The sequence below is a fragment of the Netta rufina genome (assembly GCF_964035555.1).
Source record: "Netta rufina genome assembly, chromosome: 1".
Classification (NCBI taxonomy): Eukaryota; Metazoa; Chordata; class Aves; order Anseriformes; family Anatidae; genus Netta; species Netta rufina.
In genome coordinates this window covers 62,889,212-62,907,578 of record NC_140123.1, presented here as the reverse complement: position 1 = coordinate 62,907,578, position 18,367 = coordinate 62,889,212, and the positions used below count along the sequence as shown (strand labels likewise).

The 18,367-nt window shown below is 41.4% G+C and overlaps 1 protein-coding gene across 2 annotated transcripts in view; it reads right to left on the bottom strand.

Moving 5' to 3' along the window:
* MCF2L (MCF.2 cell line derived transforming sequence like) overlaps positions 1 to 18,367 on the bottom strand; it is a 100,429-nt gene that overhangs the window by 64,779 nt on the left and 17,283 nt on the right. The window lies entirely within an intron of this gene.

Below are 18,367 nucleotides of genomic sequence, written 5' to 3'. Positions count from 1 at the left end.
AATGCATTTTTTATTAAAACCTTCTCAACCTATATGAAAAGGAGCAGAACAAATGTTAGCATCCCGCTTGCCAGGCCTCACTGAAACCATCCCACAACGTAGATCTTCCCAAACTCCAGCACCTATCAACTCCTCAGTGGATTTTATGGAAGGAACAGCACCACAGCTCTGAAAGCATCGGTGCTATACCATCCAAAGGGAAATTTTATTGATGAATAACCTTCATTAATCCACACAAAGGGAGTATAGCTGGCATTTCTCATGCCAAATAAAGGGTAGGGTCCTGCCAGAACCTTGCCTAGGGCCTAGATACCACAAGGCAGCACTGCGCTGCGGGATGGGCCTAGCAGGCCTGGAAACTCAGCCCCACATGGGATGCACTGTGGAAAAACTTTGCCTAATCTTTATCTTAACTCTTCTATTTCAGGTTAATGACAAGTGTAACACTTTCCTGAACCTCAGTTTTCAACCACAGTATCTGAGCCAAGGAACTTCCCCCAGAAGTTCAAGCAGAAACCTAAATCTTGCTAACTGCTTGAATCTGCTGACCATGATAAAGACCTCCATTTCAAAGACGTGACAGAGTTGTCTTGTTCACTGAGCTATGACTATGTTCTTAAAAGAAAACAAAGTTTTACTCATGTGATTCCTAAATATTAATTATCTTCTGTTTTTTTTTGAGCCTCATTGAAAAGCAATGAAAGAATAACTGAGCATTCTCATTCCTTGGTTTTGAGCATTTTTTAGCCCGCTGTTACATAAAGTAAGTAGAAATGAGGTATAGGGATAAATATCATCTGCATTAAAGTACAAGCTGATTGAGCAGAAGCACTGCTCTGGCCTTCAAGGATGGGCTTTGCTCTTACAGAGACCTTTCAAATTCCAGAAATTAAGGGGAGAGCCCTACATTGCTATGAGCAATGTGTGTACAGTTCTGCAAAATGCAACTATTTGAGAACAGTTCCCCAAAAAGCATTCAGCTATTTCTTCCAGATAAGCAACAAGTCAGACTGGGAAACAGAACTTCTCTGTTCCCTTTCCGACAGCCTGACAAGAGGAGCAGCCGTGATCACTGTCAAGGTCATGCTCTAATCAGAGCTATTTTTCTGCATCCGGTGAACGGCTGCTGGATCAGAAGACCTCTGCATACCATGCTGTCAAATCCATAAGTGGGCAGATTTAGCTGTCAAGTCATATTTCTCCAAGACCTTCAGTTATGTCATCATCTTAAGGTCTTAAGGAGAAAATTAGTAACAGGTCTTTTACAAGTCCCATCTCAGATGGCCAACTCATTTCCAGAAGAGGGGACCCACCTCTCCTAAAGAAAACAGATTTTATTTTTACTCCAAGTGCTTTTTAATGCAAAGAGCCTACCTGCAGCAGTGGTTAAGAAACTAAAGCCAATCCCTGATTCTGCAGAGGAACCCATTTAGCTGATCCTATGACAGGATCAACACCAACTTTTTTGGTGGGAGATAGGAAAAGGGAAACAAAAAAAATCACTGTGTAATACACCATCCTGTCTACAGTCACATGCAGAAGTAATTTGCCTTACTGCCACATAAGCCCATAATAAAACAGGTGTGAGTTGCATACATAGGTAAATACATGACACGTAATATTTAAATAGGCAAGATGTTCATAAGTCAGGGAAACTATATTTTATGTCTACCAGACACAAGGATTCCTGCTTCCTGTCATGCCTGCGTGATCAGTCACGTTGCTGTCCTGACTCACACCACACAGAGATGCAAATTGCTTTGGTTGCCTCACTGCTCTCCCTGGCAGAAGCAACAGCTTTTGCAACCCGCCAGGGCAGCCCACAAACTTGAGATCACACACTTTCACTGACGGTGCAGCATTTTCCTCCCCCTGGTTTAAATCTCAGTTTTACTTCAAAGAGCCAGCATGCTTGCAGCAGCAGGAGCAGCATAGCGTGCCCACTTACAGACCAAAACCTTCCCGAAGCCCATCCTGTTGTGGCTCTCTGCCAAAGCACAGCCTTTCCCCACCTTGCTCTGGCTCATCTGGTTTCATGACACACTTCAGGAAGCAGATTGTGCGTTAAGATCAGAGCTGATTTTCAATAATTTGAAAAAAAAAAAAAAAAAAAAAAAAAAGAGAGAGAGATAAATAGCATAAAACAAAGTGAGGAAGTACAACTCTTGAAACTCCCAAGCTGTTTATGTTCAACAACTTGACAGGATGCACTTGAACCCAGTAGCAGAGATGGGCTAAGGAAGAAAACCATGAAAGCAGGAGGCAAAGGATAGAGAGCAAGCTAAGTACTTGAATGAACAGTAACCATCAAAAATGAGACATGGACAAAGAACATCCATGAGATTAAGGAAACAGACAGGCTTATACAAAGTCAGGACTCTGGGAATTTATTCCTGCTTCTCCATCACATCTGCTGTGAATTTTATCCACCATATTATCAGCCACAGTATCTTTTTTTTCCACTTGACTTTTTATGAATAATCTTCATAATCCAAAAAGTTACCTTGACCAATAGATGGCATTCATTACAAAAGAACTAAGTGATGTGACCTTGAAGTTACAATAACAGGCAAAAGTAGCAGTTATCCATGTTAGCCACCCTTGTTGGTGATAGAAAAAAAAAAATCTGCAATCTGCAGTCACATTTATGAAACAATAGAAGTTTTATCATGTATTTAGCTGTGACAACAAGGAGCTTGCCCTTCTACAGATGAAGGACAGAACCCAAAAAATACCAATGCAGATACAAATGTAAAAATACAAATACAAATGTAACACAAAAGCAGAAGCACCCCAAATGTGCTGATGCTGTAGTATCCAAAGTGCATCCAACAATTCCCATGTTTCTGCAGCACCCACCAGAAAAGAAAAGGCAAGTTTCAGTGAAGGCTTTTCCTAATCCATGTTGCAGCTCTGTGAGGGGATTGCAGTTTACATAGAACATTACTTAAACACCACTAAAACAGTTGGTGTGACAAGCTACAACATAAAAAACATGGACATGCTACAGAGGTCAGTATGGGCTGCAAAGCCTGCCCAGGACATTAAGTTCTGTGCCCAACCACTTTGTAATCTTTATGCACTGCAAGCTAGGAAAAATGAATAGTTTCAGTGCTGTAATTCAGCATTTTGGTTAGTCAGAAGTTTGATTTAAAGTTGCTTGGGGCAAGTTTTGTTTCTTTTTCTTATAGGATATAAGAAGGATTCATTTTTGGACTTCCTACACTACGTACCTAGTTTAAACAGATCATCACTAACCTGAATCTCCATGAATGATAACTAACAAAAGGTTCCTCAGCCTTTAAAAGCCACACTGGAAGCTGATGCTGAAATGTTGCCCTTTGGATTTAATATTAAATACAGAATCTGTCATTCATTCTTGTTTGCACTGCTTTGTGCAATCCTATCAAGATGGTAGAGTAAATCAACAGCCAATAAGGATTGGAAAGTAAACAATAATCATTTCTGACATTTCCTTGAGCTAGATTGGATTATTTAAAACAAAAGGATAAAACAAACACCATCACCGCAACCACCACCACCTTGACACACAAGTGTAGAAGGCTGTTGTAAGTCACTGATCATAATTGTAAGAACAGTTTGCAGACTTCCTGGTATTTACATACTGAAACAAAGAAAAGCCCTTCTTTCTTTAATGTAATTCCTTCATTACACCCATATCCATTACTCTTTCCCAGGCCTGAAGAGTTGAAATACTGGCATAAAGCTTTCTTTAAGATGCCAGGATTCATTTTTTTCTTGAAAAGCACTCACAAAAAGAAACGCATTTTCCAAGTGCATCTCTCAGAAACTGGTCTAGCACACTGGCAACAGAGTAGGTAAGCAAATTGATGTCAATTTAGAAGATGGAAATAGCATACAAACACAAGCTGCTTCCAAACACAGAATATTCTTAAAAGCAATCTGTAAGATATCTAAAACTGTTCCTGAGCAACGTTTCCTAATCCTTCCTGCACAATGGCTGTAGGAAGAGTCTTCAGTGCACAGGTACCAAATCTCAGTTTGGGAGGGAACAAACCCAAACTTTTAACAGCTTTTCACTCTCCAACTCTCCCCTCCAAACTTAACACAGATACTTCTTGGAAATACCCTTTAAATAGAGAACTTGCCACTTGCTACATTCTTTAGGGGCAATCCCCATTTTAGAGAAGCTAATAAAGTGCATATAAAAATATAGTTACTGAAAATCTGTTTTTTAAGGAATTCTTATAGGCTCAGACTCTATGTATACTTACATGAAACAGCATCCTCACAGCTCAACATTTACCCTGTTTTACCTTGACTGTCTCACACAGTATTTTCAAAACAGAGACCCAAGAGAGTGTCTGTTTTTCTATATGTAAAATTCATAGCTGAAAAGAGATACTCGTACCAAAACATGCTAGAATATCCAGTCTTTCTTGAAGAGCTCATTTAGAGTTTTTCTCAACAGTCTGCTTAAAATGAAGGCCGCAAGATTTATAATGCATCTGGTATTGTGGCTACTAATGAACAGTAAAATAAGACTCTGCAAAGTCATTGCTGCTATTTTTTTTTAAATTATTATTATTTTTTTTTATTATTTATTTTTTAAACCGAACACACACAATAGCTAGAATGTGCAAAGACTTTTTTCCTAAGCCAGCACCTGGAGGTTCTTTAAAAATAAATTAATAAATAAATAAATAAAAATAACACAAGTTCTAGCATTGAAATTGTGTCTAGAAGACAGATGTCATCTTATTAATGTAGAGGGATAAGTTACATATGGGGTTCTTTATACATATATACACACACACACATACAGAAAAGGATGTTTCTCTTCATAAGATGTGTTTAAAAAATCACCTTGCAACTCGTTTTGAAATCTTGCTTTCCTAGTCTTCTCTCTATGATGGAGGAAGATGGCTTAGAGAGGCCTGACCCCACGTTATCAGAGGCAACTATAGGATTACTATTTAATAGTTTGAGCATGAGGGCAAAAAGATAACTCGTGCTTGAGCTGGTGCCAGAAAGCCCTAAAGAAATACAGACCTAAGAAAACAATCAATGTCACTCAAGTCAAGATTTTCACTTATTGGTTAAAAGCCTCCTTTCTTTTCTGAACGAACTGAAGCTTATCTCATTCAGACTCGGTCAGAGAAGATGGAGCAAAACCATTTTCACAGAACACAACACTGGAGTTGCATTTGAGAAAACCGCATCGACATTACGCTGAAGAGGGTCTCCTAGCAGGACTCATTAGCCTCTTGTAATGGGTTTAATCCAATTCCCACTGAGCCAGCTGGAATTACAACACCCTTTGAGTAGCTTTGAATAAAATCCTGTGTCCATTACTTTGTAGTAGCTCGACAGCCAACCTGTTTGTACTTTTATACACATGTGGACACAATTATGCCTTTCAACACAAACCCCAGTAACACATCATAAAGCAAACTACAAATCATTTTCCTGCCTCTTCTTTCTTGCTGAGTCAACAACATTTTCCTGAAAATGTGATGATGGCTTCGCTACTAAATGCGTGCCTTAAATTGAAGAAATACGTCTTGTTCCCAACCAGTTTTGTTTCACATCTCTTCTGGAATGGCCCACCCACCCAAATGGTTGCATGTGTTTTGTGAAGGGGGACTTCATTTGACAAATCTCTTTAGTAAAGCACCCTTCCATCTGGAAATTATAAATACAAGATAATGGCTTTCAGAAGGGTTCCTTCATCTCCCACAGCCTCAAGGCAAGTTTTTCATTGCCTCATCCTTTTCTCTTCTTCTTCCCCCTCCAACCACCAGCCCTAACAGTCAGCTCCTTTGTGTGGCCCCCAAAGCAGGAAGGGACAGAGCAGCAGGGCTGGTGAAGATAGTTTCATGTCACGCCATGTGGAAGAGGTCTAAAAAGATTATCATCATGCAAGGAGAGCTCTCCAGATCTAAAATGGAATTTGACAAGGTGCTGTTGAATAGTCATGATGCCTGCAAGCTCTACCACTAGGTATGCCCAACCTGAAAAGCTGCTGACCAAGTTAATCTGATCTATGCACTATTTGTAGCCACGTTGGGCTAATTACAGGTACTTCACACCAGTGTCCATAAAAAAGTATCAACATCTCACCAGTCCAAACTACCTGTTTTATTTGACTACACTACCATCAAAACAAGAAAAAACAGAAAATGCAAGTGATTAATTCCCCCAAATTTCCATGCAAATCACAACTCTCAAAGTGCAGTTGGGAAGGAAATTACCACCTGAATAACACACTGCACTCTGCCAGATTGTTCTTCTGGTGAACTAAAATATCCCAAGGAAGCAGGAAATACAAATTCTTCACCTGCACCAGCATCCCAATTGCTAGCCCAAATAGAAATAAAACACTCTGAGTAGCTTCATATGGCATTGGATTTCCAATAAATATTTCAAATGACACTGGTATGTAAGAATTTTAATGTAAAAGCTTAACAGCCTACAGAAAAACTACAGCTCCTATTTCCTTTCCCAGTCAGAAATGAGAATTCCCTTTCAACAGCCCTAATACACAAAACCAATCTTCAAGTTGAGATATTTTTTCTTTTAATTGAATCATGCTTTCCACCTCCATGGCATGGTTAACACCAGCTTATTTTGTCCCTGTACTTTAAAGGAGCACAATTTAAAGTGCCTTACCATGAGAGGACGCAGTAGGACAGCATCCACTATTGCTACAGTATGCATGCAATAGCATGACTATATATAGAGCCCGCTGGTGCAATAGGCTAGTCTGTAATTCCATATACTTTCAATCTTAAGTAAGGATCTAGTTGAGTCAAGACTTGGAAGTGGAACTGTCAAAGCAAATCTGAAGTCTTAGGGATGATGTTCTCTCTATTATAAGCTCACGTATTTCTGACCATCGGAAACTTTAACAGAGCCTGTAATATTTCTGCAGAACTTCCATAATCCCTAGTTTTAGTAATATTTAAATGATTCCATTGAAATGAAACCAGAGAATTCTTTTTTCATCATATTTGAAGAACACTACTACTTAGAAAAAACATATCTTAATCCTGAAAGGATGCAATTTGTCTATTTAAAATCAGAGGACATGAACTTACTACATGTGAAACAACAGAGAACTAAGACATCTTTGTATTATGTAGATGCCTACCAAACCTGCTTTATTCAAGCAATTCCTGCTTCCTGTAATCACAGTTACAGGAGAAAAAACAAAAACAAAAAACAAGAAAAAACTGTCCATCTGGTGCTTCTTTGAGATCACAGAGACGAAGCTTTGGCACCCAACTACCGACAAAATTCTGAGGTTGATGGTCTGGTTTCCATGTATGGAGATTAACCACTGATCGTTCTTTTGAAAAAAATGGCTGAGGGGTACTGCAAATGCAGTGCTGGCATGAGAGGACAAGAGGTATAGCAGTCCCCATTTTCTTTGTTCTGACTGTGAAATAGCTACTCAAAAGCGTATTTTGACAACCAACCAAGATTTTGATTTGCTTCAAATGCTTCTCTAAAACATTTGGACTTGAGACCTTATTACACATGTCAAAGGATATCACCTGCCTTTGTTCTTTTCTTTTTTCTTCTACCACCCTTTTCCAGAAGGCAGCAGAATTCCTAGTCTTAGTTTGCCTAAATAATATCACCTCAAAGTACAAACATCAGAGGAAATCTCTCCTCTCTTCCGTGTATAACAGAAGTACTCACAAGGTACTGGGAATGTTAAAAATTCCTGCTTCTTCCTCCTGTGTCTTCAGTCACACCTACTTGACGCACGTACTCCATTGTCCTGGAGCTTCTCAGAAAATCAGCTTTAAGGTCAGCTTACAAGCCTGATCAAACACTAGCTAATCTGTAACCAGAGGAAGACTATGTAATAATTAGGAAGTCAACCTAGGGATTGGCAAGATCTAATATTTCTTTGTATTTGAGGAAAATCAAACATGAAGCTGGGCAAAAAGAGAAAAAAAAAAAAAAAAGATGTTGCAAGTGTTGCAAGAAAGAATTACCAGTTACAATCTGATTTGTTTTCACGTGCTTTTGTTCTATACAATACTTACACACACCTAGTCTCTTTTGGTGACAAAGAGACATTCTTTGTGCTATTTCAGGTTATGATAATTATTCCCTTACTAAACTGAGACAAGGAACTTTGAATCATTCCACACAGCCGCCTCGTAGCATCACTTTTTGCCAGCAGCAGAGGACTTACAGAGACAAAGGACAGCACGACTGTCACATGAACCCACTACCTAAAAGCAAAACTTCACATGGTGTATATGACATGTCATTGCTAATGCAACAGTCACGTTCCTCTCATCCCCTTTCCAGGTTGTCCTGAAGAAAGCCAATGAACTGATCTTCTGCCTGCTGATAAACCTTCTTCTCTTCTTGCAGGATAGTTTCCAACTGCTAGGAACCATGCCCCCAAAGTAGGGTTAACAGATATTGCCAAACCTGTGGCATTAAGTCCTTAATATTGCAAACTGTACTGAAGATATAGTATAAAAATATTTCTGAAGTATTAGGTGTACTTAAAGTTATCATCTCCAAGGAGCAATTTCTGCAAAAAGAAAAGGATTTTTTTAAACAGAACTATTAGATACAGACTGAGCATCAGAGAAGAACGTTCCCCTACCAAGTACTCAAGCACTAAGAAGGTGATTGACCCAGATGTGTCTCACTCAGTGCTTTATCAAGCAAGCCTCCATGGAATTAAAAACATATAAATGTTAGACTTAGGGCATTAGATCTTATTACACGCAGTTGGCTGAGAAAATTATTATGGGAATTTTGGTTTTTAAGTACTAAAGCCTTGTAAAGAGAGGGAAAAAAAAAAAAAAAAAAAGTCTTACCAATAGAGAAACTAGAAAGAACAACTCTAAATAGAAGAACTGCATGCAAATTACAAGGCATCTTTAGCATAGCTTAAAAACTGGTGGTGCAATCAGCTTATGCACATACCCTAAAGCACAGATCTTTCCAAGCAACCAAACTGAGGACTCTTCACTGCTGAAATCCTCCACTTTCAAGATTCTCCCTGCAGAAAAGCACACATCTCAAAGCATATCCAAAAGCTTTAAATGAAAAGTGAACACTTGCAGAATCAGCTGCACGAGTATCTCCAAACTCTACTAAACAGGACACTGTTTTTGCATGGTATTTTGGAAACAGGATATTAAACAAGGTGTACTTTTGCTCTTGATTGAAAATGGAAATCACAGTTATAAAACAGCAAAGTGGTAGAAGCTAGTTGTACACACCTATTTTGAAGAGAAGTTCACCTGCTCAAAGAGAATTACCAACCTGCACTGACACAGTATGATCCCAGACAGTGTTTTCCTTGAAAACTGGAAACGGGATTCAAAGTTCAGTGCTGCACCTTAACACTGTGATAACAACCACAGGGGTTTCAGCAAAACTGAGGACGGACTGAACCACTTCTAACAAATAATGAATTTGATAGTACTCAGACATGAGCACACTCCGCCATGGAGCTGTACAGTTACAAACTAATGGTTTGAAAGAGGATGTAAAGAACTTCATGGATCTGACAGCCTGAAAGAGGAACCAAGCATTCACCAAGCAGCTTACGTGGTACTGAGTACACTTTCCAGCTAATGTGTGTTTAACTGCAGGGGTTTGTCAGGCTCCCAGTACTCAGGACTACAGATGACTTACAAAGAAGGGGCTGACCAGTTGGTAACCAAAGCGGCTGTCCCATCTCCCCAGACATCCCTGAAGTGGTGATAGAGCAGCTCTGGAACTGCTCTGCCTTACTGCCTGGCGTCCTTAAAAAGATGAAAGCCATCACGTCCCTCTCAAGCAGTGCTAATACTAACTGCTTCTGGCAATGGAGAGGAAGGACATGGTTCAGTATGTCTCACAGGCAGCTAAAGAATCCTTTAATGCCACACAGGCAGCTCTGCTGCTCACATCCAGCATTTTGGAGGCAGCACGCTCAGGCTTTGGCAGGAAGTATTCTTCTGCCCCTCCTCTGCTTCAGAGATGCATTTTCACCTCTTTTAGGTCTCAAATTAAGCATCCATTCATTATCTAATCTCAGAATTTGGTACAATGCTGTAATGACTAATCAAGTTCTCCTAAATAAACTTCTGGCCCTGTAAGTTATTTTTGATGTAAACTGACTATGCAAAACAAAATCAATGAAGGTATTATTTCTTGGATTTTTTTTTTCCAGTGTCTCATCTGAGGAAAACAAAAAACAGGGGGGGACACGACAACCCCTCCCCCAAAAAACAACAAACACTAGATTCTGAAACTGCCTAACCTGAATGTTAACTCTGTTTTGAGGCATTGGTTTGCTAGCTTTTAAATCCGAAGACTGACAGCTCTTTCTCTGAAGCTTGTGCTTTAAGGGAAAAAGGGAAATTGCTTAAGATTCTTGGAACAAAATGTTTCCATATTTTCTATGTGCCAAGTACAAAGAAGATGCATGTTAAAAGAGTAACAAATTGCTGTTTGTTCATTAAGAGAAATCATAGTTCATTGTCTCAAGTAAAACAAAAGCCTTGCTTAGTGCTTAAAATCAACAAATACCTGTCATATTAACTGAGAAGTAAATAGATATGCTTACTCAGAGTTAGATGACTAAGTGGAGCTCAGTGGAGCTGATCTTCAGTTACTACAACTCCACAGACTCCATGAAACAAAGGTTTATAAAAAGCAGTGTCTTTAAAAAGCACTATGAGCTACTGCTCTTCTGTTTTTGAAGGATTCGTGTCTTCTGCACACAACAGAAATGCAACAGGGCTGCATTTGGAAGAGAAAAGCCCTGCAAATGAAAGACTGAGTAAAAGTTCTGAGTATTTGATGCTTCAGCAAGTACCCGAGAAACAGCAGCTACAGAAGTATTTGAGGAAAAACAAACACACGCAAACCACATAAGCATACTAGGCTCCCATGGTAATGATGAGAGACAAAATCTCCCATCCATCACGTGAAGCCAAGAGGGGAAAGAACAAACTTTGAGCTTGAACTTCCCTGCTGGTGGGTATTTTCCTCTAAGAGATCATTTGGCCTCACAGGATCCTTTGAGACTGACCAGAAGTTAAACTCAGAAAAAGCCAAAAGAACAGCAAAGTCATACTGACAGCGTGAAGACAAGCATTTCCTTTTAAAAACCTGGCCACAGGTCCTAGAAAACACCAGCTCAATACTTCTAGTGACAGTGTCGAGGTGCTCTACAGAAGCTTGGACCATCCACCCTGGCAGCCCCATCCCCTGGGCCTGCCTCTCCCCTTCCCCTCAGCCCCGGCCTTGTCTCTGCTGGAAGCTGCGGTGCTGGGATGAGCTTCCTGGCCTCCCCTTGCCTCCTGCTGCTGCCCAGTGGCTAAAAGGATTGATTGCTGCTAAGATGCATTTGTTTTCTTGAGTTGTCACTGGCAGAGGTCTTGCAAAGTCAACCTGTAGTTGGGCCTGCAGGCCTTCGGAACATAGGCGTTGGCCTGGGGCTTTTAGTGTGGTGTAAACTGCACGGGGTCATGGCACGAGAAAGACAGTTCCTCCACCAGTGATCTACTGACTTCCTCACGTGGAGGACACCATAAGTCATTGTCCTTCACTCTGCTTAGAGAGTTGGCTTCATCTCACGGATGAACTGGATTAGATCTTCTCGATCATTCTGAGGCACAACCTCCTGACTCTACAGCACAACGCATTTCACTTTCGCTTCCTCTGTGGAGTGCCCTGATGTCTTCCCCCGTAATTCACAGTAGTTTCCCTAGTTTAAGGGGAAGTGCTTCCCAAAGTACTTCCACCTGCCCTGATTAAACTGACCATGTTGGAAGTGATTAAAGTGACCACCTTTAGCATGCAGAAAAGGAGGCTCAGGGGAGACCTCATTGTGGTCTACAGTGACCTTAAAGGAGGCCATAGTGGGGTGGGGAGCAGTCTCTTCTCCTAGACACCAAGTGATAAGACAGATGAAATGGTCTTAAGTTGAGCCAGGGGAGGTTTAGGTTTGATATTAGGAAAAATTTCTCCACTGAAAGGGTTGTGAAGTATTGAAACAGGCTGCATGGGGGGAAGTACTTTGGTCACCATCCCCAGAGGTCTTCAAAAGATGTGTAGATGTAGAGCTTAGTGACATGGTTTAATGGACTTGGCAGCACTAGGTAGAAGATTGGACTAAATGATCTTAGAGGTCTTTTTCAACCTAAATGATTCTATGATTTGTTTCAGTTTTTAAAGGCCACTAATGTTTATTATAGAGGACTGAATGTCTACTGAAGCTTTGCACAGCAAAGGGATGAGAGGGAACAGTCACATGCTGCAGCAAGGGAACTTCCAGATCAACACAAGGGAAAAATAAAATCACCACAAGAGCAAGGCTGGGCACTCTCCACCCTTGGAAATGTCCAAAAGTCAGATGGACAAGTTTCTGAGAAACCTATTTCAACTCTAAAGACGACCTTGCTTTGAGCTACGTGGCCTCCAGGGATCCTGTCCAACCTCAATTTTTCTGTCATTCTGAAGGAATTCCCTGGCCAAAAGTCCCCAAGTCCACCCCACAATCCTGAAAAGAAAAGAGAAACTTCCAGAAGGGCTATCATGGCCTTACAACAAGAAAATTCATGCAAATTAAACTGTGTACTAAACTCAGTATACTGACTTTAAAAATGAATTCAGAATAGGGTAAAATTTAGTTAGGTTGACACACCTTGCACCCCATCCCCTGGGGTGCCTCTGCTGTAGCACAGGCTAATAAAATCTGTCTACTGCTATATGCCATATAGTATATCAATTTTCTGTAAAACAAAAATAAGAACAAAATAACAAAACTAAGAAATAGCATTTCCAAAGAACAAGCAAAGAAGAAACATCCCAGAGTCATAATGAAATAACACCGCTTTCTGACTAGACCCAACCAACGATTTGTTTCCTCAGAGCTGTTCTCAACCCTTTGTGGGTTATAAAGGGCCTCATGTCAACAGCAAACAGCTCTGCAGAATGCAAAGCTCTCACCCAGCAGTAGGTCCCTTCCCGCTGCAGTACTATGGCTCTGACAAGACCATGGCAAACAAGCATAGCACTGACCGGCCTTGCTTTCCTCCTTTCAGATAAAGCTTTCACATAGGACCACATGGAAGAGGACTAAGAAGACTGTCATCTTCTTCCCACATTTCCCCTACATAAAAGCAAACCAGGAGAACCTCTCAGAGGGATCCTCCAGGAGATCCAGTCCATCAGGAAGAGCCTGCTAGCGCACATGGACCCAGGGCAATACAGAGGCAGTGCTGGCTTCAGACCCCTACTGTAACATCCTGACCAGGTCAGCAACTTCCTATACTTGTAACACGTCTACAGGACAGGAGATGCTCTCATCCCCATTTGCGTACTGAAAACCAGAATTGCTCACAGCTATCTGCAGTCTTTAAGCCAAATAGAGAATTGGGTCCTGCAACCACATCCAACATCCATTCCCTCTTTTCAGTTTGTGCATCCTTCTTCCTATCTCCCTACTTTTTCTCCCTGTGATGGACTGACCAAGGAATTGCCCAAGATGACATTGTTTTCCTCAGAAATTAAGAAAGTTTCCAAGAACTGAGAATAGAAAGATCTGAGATCTCTCTCCTGCTTTCATTCTCTCCCCTTTTCTGACTAGGAAAATAAAGATATCCCACAGAGCACTCAAGGAGGAAGAGGAAAGAACAGCACTGCAGAAGGGGATATCACCTCTGTCTCTTTGGAAGCTCTGAGCACAAAGTTTTTTCAATAGTGTCACCGTGAACATGCTCAAGAAATGGTGACAGATGAGAAGAAAATTGAGCCTTGGCAGTTGCTAACAAAAACAGCCCTGCAAGCTTATTTCTCAGTAATTAAATAGAAATTAAAACTCCCTGTGTTTAATCATAAAATATCCCGAGTTGGAAGTGACTCACAAGGATCATTGAGTCCGACTCCTGATAATTTACACAAGTTGTCCTGGCACAGCTACATGCCTAACACCCCAGTTTGACACAAAGCACCACAATTCGAAACAAACCGTCCCCTGGATCTGCAATTGGAACAGAACCCCCCTCTCATATAATCGCCAGCAGTATTCTAAATCCACCTCATCCCTCTCAGCAAATATAAGAATGCACGTAATGACCCATATTTACTCGGAATTATTAATCCCTCCACATTTTCAATCCGGCTAGCTTGCCTTTTCCCCAGTTTTTCGTTCATTTCTCAGAAGCAGCATGCCTGTTGGTATTACCCGTAGTAGCATGAAGTGCTCCTGAGAAGCGGAGCACTTTGTGACTCACTGGCTGATAATTAAATTAGCAATACTTAGCAGAAGATCCACCCTTCACCTACCTGTTTCGTTTAAATTTGACATTTCAGAAGCAGCGATAGTGCAAGTTTAGACACCAGTCCATCGATCCAGTGCTCTCTCTCTGCTATTCCTCTGCAGTAGTCATGCACACCAAAACCAGCAAACAGAACTGGAAACGTGAATTCAAGCACCAGAATAAGGAAGCAATTTTTGCCTGTCCCTATTTCACAAAACCCGCTTTCAGTTTTGCCATGGACTGTAGCTGCACTATTAACAGCAAATAATATCTCCACTGTTTCATTTATATCTTAACAGAAACAAGATTCCTATAGAAAGCTCTGACAGAAGGAATTTAAGAAATAATGCATTTGAGATTAACTCTCCTATACTAAGAACAAGGGGATGCCAAATGACATCCTCTGAAAGAGACTGTGCTCCCCCCTCCCCCTTCAAATAGGGATCAGGGCAAATTACATGTCTGTTATTCACATGAAATGCAGCAAACTGAAAATTAAACCCCACATTCAGGAACAGCAGGATGGCTGCAACAGCAGATTTTCCTCATAAGCCTTAACAGTGCTTCTGATCACCATAATCACTGCCCGACCGAATCCTGAACAAAGTCAAGTGCCTTCCATGTGAAATACTGGGATAGATTTGGTGGATGCATCTGAGGTAGTGAGAAATACATCCAGAAATAAAAATACACACTGCAAATTTACACAAGCACGGAACACGCCCACCCATAACAATAAAATATACTTATATACACATGTACACAGAGAACAAAGGAGTACAACTTCTGCCTTTGTACTAAAAACACGTCACGTTTTCCTCAGTAGGATGTCGTCTGACTGAATTCCTCCCTGACCTGCAATCAAGTAATTAAGAAAAACTGAAAAAAAAAAAATAGACACACCTGTGCATTTCTTCAGAAGAAGCCACGATTCAGCAATATCTTCGTAGAGCAAGGAGATCAGACTTAAGGTCATGTTGCTCCTCATCGATTTAGTGCAAAATAGTTTGGCAAACAGTGACCTAGTTATCTGTGAGCCCGTCTTCAGCATGCAGCGAGACCACAAAACTCCATCTTTCAGTCAAAGCCAAGCCACCCGGGACACGATACCTTTCTTCAAATTACACGCAGAGCAACTGCGCCTTTCAGCGGGACCAGAGGTCCCCCACGGGGTTAGCTGGTTCATGGTTACTTACCACGTTTTGTCTTCCTGCATCAAGTGCTGGCATATGCTAAATTCAGTCTTTGACTCTAAATGTGAACAAATATCCTAATATTATCAGTCAGGAAAAAAAATAATTCTAAGTGCAGCGCATCAAGACCCTCAGTTTAAGAGCCCTAGTTTTAAGCAAATGATAAGCTGCCCAGTAAATCCATCTTCATCTTTTTCTAACCATCCCCCAAGTCCTGCACACAAGGAAATGAACTGCCTAGGGGCAGATGTCATTTTCTAATGAGCCTTTGGTTAAAAGTTCCTTAGAAACGCACCAGGCATGTCATATTTCTGAGGAAGTTCTCACCCAAGCATCTTTGACAGAACTGAACGAGGGTGTTTTGCTTGGTGGCAAACCCATTAAGCACCTGTTCCTTAGGAAGACACCTGCCAAAGCAGCAGGAACTGCCAAAAGGAAATGTATTACAACTTATAAAGTCACGTTACTTGAAGGTGTACAAATTTTATCTGTAAGAAAATGGGAAATTAAAGCAACAGTTAATGAAAATAAACTATTCCATATGATCTTTCAGACACCAATGCTCAGTAGTGCTGCTTTGCTTGATCCTTTAAAGCAATTGCCCAGTGATGGACTACCTGTCAATGAATGCACTTGAGATTAGCTACCAGCAATCCAGACTCCCTACCATGAAGAGCAAACCAATAAATGAGAGTGACAGCAACAACCATGCGAAAACAAACAGATTGTTTTTCCTCCCTTCAAGATGTTGTAAGAGCCCTTTCTTGACAAGAAGGGGTCAAGGAAAAAGGACAGCAAGGATAAAAAGCTAGGATTGATGGTTACATCTGTTCATAAAATCCCATTTACAGATGGGGAAGAGCTTAGTTTCAGCTTCAGCACACCCGGCTATAAACACAAAACCAAACAAATTGCAAGCCACCCACAGACCACACCAAAGGTTATTTGCTGGAGTGTCCCACATCTGTGTTCTCACCACTCATCCTGTTGGTAATCACAAACCAATTTGCTAAATTATAATAAATCTACCAATAAGTGGGTCTATTCATTGCCTGGCATTAAAACATGGCCTGAGAAAGTAATTTAGGCAGATTATTTTAAACCCTGCTATTTCGATTTCAGGCCCATTGCAATCTGTAGTATGTCAAACTACAAGAGATTAATAAGTGATATATGTTTTTAATGAAAGGTAGATTTAAAAGAAATAACCCTCCTTAGAAATATTTTTACTTAACTGTTCTGTACTTCAGGAGGTCATTACTAGAATATTTAATTTTGAAAAGAGATCAAAATTAGTGAATGAGTCTTCTCGCCACTCCCACGAGTCATGTAAATACTCTTTCAGTTCCATCACATCCATGAAAGTTGAGACAGAGCAAGTGACCCGTCTTGGATCAGATGGCAGCATTTGTTGCAACGTCAGAAACAGGATCTCCCTTTTGTCTCCAAGTCCATACTCACTCTTTTCCAGGATTGTCAGCGGAGGTTTGTGCTTCTAGATTGGCACCTTGAGCTCTAGTCCTCAGGCAGAGATCACAGCTCACAGAACTTTATTTCTCGCTCTTGCACAGTAACGTGGCTCCAGGAAGAATGGTCTTAAGGCAGCTAGAGACTCCCACTATGTATTATATACTATATCAAGCATACACACTGATACTCATTTCTTATTTAGCAGCACAAAGCCAGTCTCAGACATTCGCTACTGAGAGTCCTGAGCAGTACGCTTGGCTGACTAGATATTACTGCTAATAGCAGCAGGGGTTTGGTCTCACCTGCAACACAGCATGATGAAAACCTAACTCTTGTTATCAGAAGTCTTACACAATGATAAAACAGTCATAGGTGTGCTTTCCAAACATGCAAAGAGAGGAAGAGGAAGCTTTACGGTCTCCATTCAAAGATTAAAACCAAGTGAAAGAGGAGCTACACCCTTTTTAGAAATGTATCACCCTCACACACACCCATCCAGTAAGATACAGGAACCTGATATTTTGGCAAGCTGGCTACTCCCTTAAGGAAAAAAAAAAAATAAAACCAACAAACGCGAATGGAGAAGAGGAGAAAGAATCACCTACAGTGCACTGACTCTGTGTTTGTTCTCACTGCTGAGACAGAAAGGAAGTGTAAACCCTTGTGTTCACCAGCACTGCCTATTGAGCACGGCAGTACGAGCCAGCAGCATGCCCAGGCAACCAAGAGGGCAAAATGTATTTTGGGGTGTACTAAACACGGCACAGGCAGCCCGTCAAGAGAGGGCAATTTCCCACTGTATGTAGCATTGGTGAGGCCCTGGTTTGGACATTGTGTGCAGTTCTGGGCTCCGCAATATAAAAAGGATGTTAAGGTCTTTGAACACATCCAGAGGAGAAAAACGAGGTACGTAAAAGGGCTGGAAGGCACGTCCTGTGAGGAGAGTACTCGAGGTGCGGCCTCACCAGAGCCGAGTACAGGGGGACGATCACCTCCCTAGCCCTGCTGGTCACAATGTTTCTTATGCAAGCCAGGATAAGAAACAGTGTGACCAGCAGGGCTAGGGAGGTGATCATCCCCCTGTATTCGGCTCTGGTGAGGCCGCACCTCGAGTACTGTGTTCAGTTTTGGGCCCCTCGCTACAAGAAGGACATCGAGGTGCTTGAGCGGGTGCAGAGAAGGGCGACGAAGCTGGTGAGGGGCCTGGAGAACAAGTCCTACGAGGAGCGGCTGAGGGAGCTGGGCTTGTTCAGCCTGGAGAAGAGGAGGCTCAAGGGCGACCTTATCGCTCTCTACAGGTACCTTAAAGGAGGCTGTAGCGAGGTGGGGGTTGGTCTGTTCTCCCATGTGCCTGGTGACAGGACGAGGGGGAATGGGCTAAAGTTGCGCCAGGGGAGTTTTAGGTTGGATCTTAGGAAGAAC